This window comes from Mus pahari, chromosome 3, assembly GCF_900095145.1.
Source record: "Mus pahari chromosome 3, PAHARI_EIJ_v1.1, whole genome shotgun sequence".
NCBI classification, from domain to species: Eukaryota; Metazoa; Chordata; class Mammalia; order Rodentia; family Muridae; genus Mus; species Mus pahari.
This window is the reverse complement of record NC_034592.1, coordinates 148,448,248-148,451,019: the sequence shown is the minus strand read 5'-3', so window position 1 is coordinate 148,451,019 and position 2,772 is coordinate 148,448,248. Positions and strand designations below refer to the sequence as shown.

The 2,772-nt window shown below is 62.0% G+C and overlaps 1 protein-coding gene across 5 annotated transcripts in view; it reads left to right on the top strand.

The window, feature by feature from the left end:
- The first annotated feature begins 231 nt into the window (after positions 1-231).
- Sulf2 (sulfatase 2) overlaps positions 232-2,772 on the top strand; it is an 81,873-nt gene continuing 79,332 nt past the window's right edge. The window contains exon 1 of one of the 5 annotated variants that reach the window (XM_021192414.2): positions 232-515. The gene's annotated coding sequence lies outside the window, so the exon portion shown is untranslated. Of the gene's footprint in view, positions 516-661; positions 1,072-1,258; positions 1,341-1,460; positions 1,674-2,772 lie in introns of those variants that run through there. The other 4 variants (XM_029536267.1, XM_021192415.2, XM_029536268.1 and 1 more) reach the window with 4 other exon arrangements.

Here is a 2,772-nt window from a genome sequence, read left to right as displayed (position 1 = left end):
CTCCGGAGCTCAGCTTCTTGGGTTCAGATCCTGATCCAACTGTCTGACCTTGGGCCAATAACTTAACCGCTCTGTCTTGATTTCAGTATCTATAAATGGATGAACACCGTGGAAGACTTTCAGGGGTTACGTTTCTATCCGAGGCCCGCCCCGTGCCACTGCAGGGTCGATCACCCCCTAGCATATCAGCTTTACTTTCTGAAGCTACTGGTGGGCTCTGTGAGGCTCTTCACCCACCCTTGGCGGCCAGGGCCCCCTCAAGCCTCTGGTGGCTTCAGGGACGGCAGAAATCGCGCAGACAGCACCACCTGGAGTCAGAGTTCTCCCTTTACCAAGGGAACCGGCCTCCCCTTTCTTTCCCATTCCCGGCCCATGTCTGGGCAACGCTTCTGCTTTCGCTTGAGCTCAACTTAATTTCTCAGAGAGCTTCGGAGACGCGTGGGAAGGTCCCAGGCGCGTGGGCAGTTCCTCCCGCGATCTAGCTTGGGGATCGGCCCGAGCTGGCGTCTCCAATGGCAAGTGTGTGCGTGTGTATTTAGAGGCGAGCGCGGGGCTTTCAGCAAAGGCTGCCGGGTGTTTGCAAACCAGGGCGAGCCCCTGTGAAAGCGGATAAAAGAAAACATTTATTAACGTGTCATTACGAGGGGCAGCGCCGGGCCGGGGCTGTCGCACGCCTCAGGGAACACTTGGCTCCTCGCTGCTGGGAGGGAGGAGGACGAAAAAGCGGAAAGAGGCTGGATTCTCTGCGCGCCAGCCCGGGGGCCTGATCCATGGCCCTCGCGACTTCGCGCCGGTGTCTGGTGGACTAAGAGATGCGCCCCCGGTCCGAGTGGCACACACGCGCGCACACACGCACGCGCGGTCCCGGCTCGCCGGCAGCTCCCTGCTCAACGCACATCAGCCTCAACTCCGCGCCCAGGGCGAGCGGGAGCGGGTGCGGGTGAGTGCGCCCCGGGCCCGCGAGGGTGCGCGCTCGGCGGCGGGAGCGCGGCCGGCCACCGGCTCGGCAGGCAGCAGGCCGGGAGCCGCCGGGACTTCGGGCCGGGGCGCGGGGCGGCCGCGGCGGCGGAGGTGAGGAGCGATGGCTGAATCGCCGGGTCCCCGGCGGGGCGGGAGGCGGCCGGGTCCTGGGTCCTGGCGCGCGCGGAGGCCGGGGCGGGCGGGGCGGAGCAGAAGCTGGGATGCCGCGGCGGCGGCTGGAGCAGCGGCAAGACACAGTCCCCTACGCCCCGCGGCCCGGCCCGGCTGCGGCAGAGACGCGGGGAGGCCGCGGGGGCCGCGCGGTGAGTGGGGCGCGGGGCCGAGCCCGGATCACAGATTCCAGGACGAGCACGGTTCAGGTGAGCCCAGCCGGTCCCTGCTGCCCGGCTCCGGGAGGGTGGCACCCGGAGGTTTAGGCACCGGCCGACCTCAGGGGTGCTGACCGATTTGACCCCGTCTGCAAGGCTGGGCGGCTAGGGGAGGACTTCCCGCGCCCCGGTGGTTCCCGGGAAAGGGCGCCCGGACCCGCGGGCTGCAGGAGCATGGCCGGGTTGACCCCTTGAGGTTTAGATCCAGAGGGCCAGCTAGAAGCCAGACCACGTGTGGCTTGTCCGGGCAGGACCCGAGCAAGCAGGGACTAGGAACTCGCAGAACGGAGGACAAATGAAATCGGAAAACTTCTCCCGCGCCAGGTCAGAACCCATCGCCCTGCAGACCTGCGTCCGCCGCGGGCTCCAGAAGCCCGGAGGGGACGCTGCAGCGGGGATTGCGACTTCGTTTTGAGAGTAGTAGTTCATTCATTCATTCGACAAGCATTTGTGGCGCTCTGAGTGTACCAGGCACGGAGTGTCACCCAGGGAAGCGTGGATGGCAGTGTTTGTCCCTGCGAGGGCGGCTGGTGGCGAGAGGAGGCTCAAAGTGGGCAGATGGAAGGAGCCACCCGCGGGGCCATGGGTCTGCTTAGTGGCCTCCTCTGCCTGGAGGGGACCCTGAGAGCCTTGTTTCCCTACACAGTAGGGCGCTCTGCACAGAGCGTGGCTGTGGTGACCCCCGCCCTCCCTCACCCCCTCCCCACTTCCTGAAAGTTCTTATTGGCCCCACCCCTTCAGGACTGGCTCTCCTGCAGCTTGTTTTAATCACTTTTTGAGTTAAAAGTCAATATTTAATTAACCAAGTAATTACATTCAGCTTACGTTTGAATCTGGATATTTGCTCTGTCTGTGGGGACGCCTGCCCTCTCCCCCTTTCCATCTGTCCTTGCCTCTTTCCCACGGTGCACCCCCAGGCTACTCTGGAGGTGACAGAGAGCAGGTGACTTTGGCTTTCCCTGGGGACACCCTAGATTTTGTTCACCTTGCAGTTCGCGTGACCGGGTCCAGCTCCTTGCCCAAAGGGGATCAACTGAGATACAACCATTGATTAAAAGGGGTGGGAGTTCCCTGAAGACCCCTCCCCAAGATTCTCCACCCAGCCTGGCTAGTCCCCAGGGAAATCAAAACAACCTGTTTCTGTGTGGTTTAGTGTTGAAATCAGCAGTTTATTGAGGATGCTGTTAGCTTGGCCGTTGGCATGTTGAACCCGCCGTCCCTGCCCTGGCTGAGGGTAGTGTGGCTTTGGACTTTGTGTAACCCTCTTGAGGGTTTTTTTTATTTGAATTTACAACACTTTCTGAAACCTTAATAGCATGTTAGGTTTTCAGACTTAAGGTTTGCTGACTCAAGACTGGCCCCGAGGGAGGAACTCTGGCCACCCTTGTACAGTCTGTGTGCCTGTGTGACACCCCCCCCACCC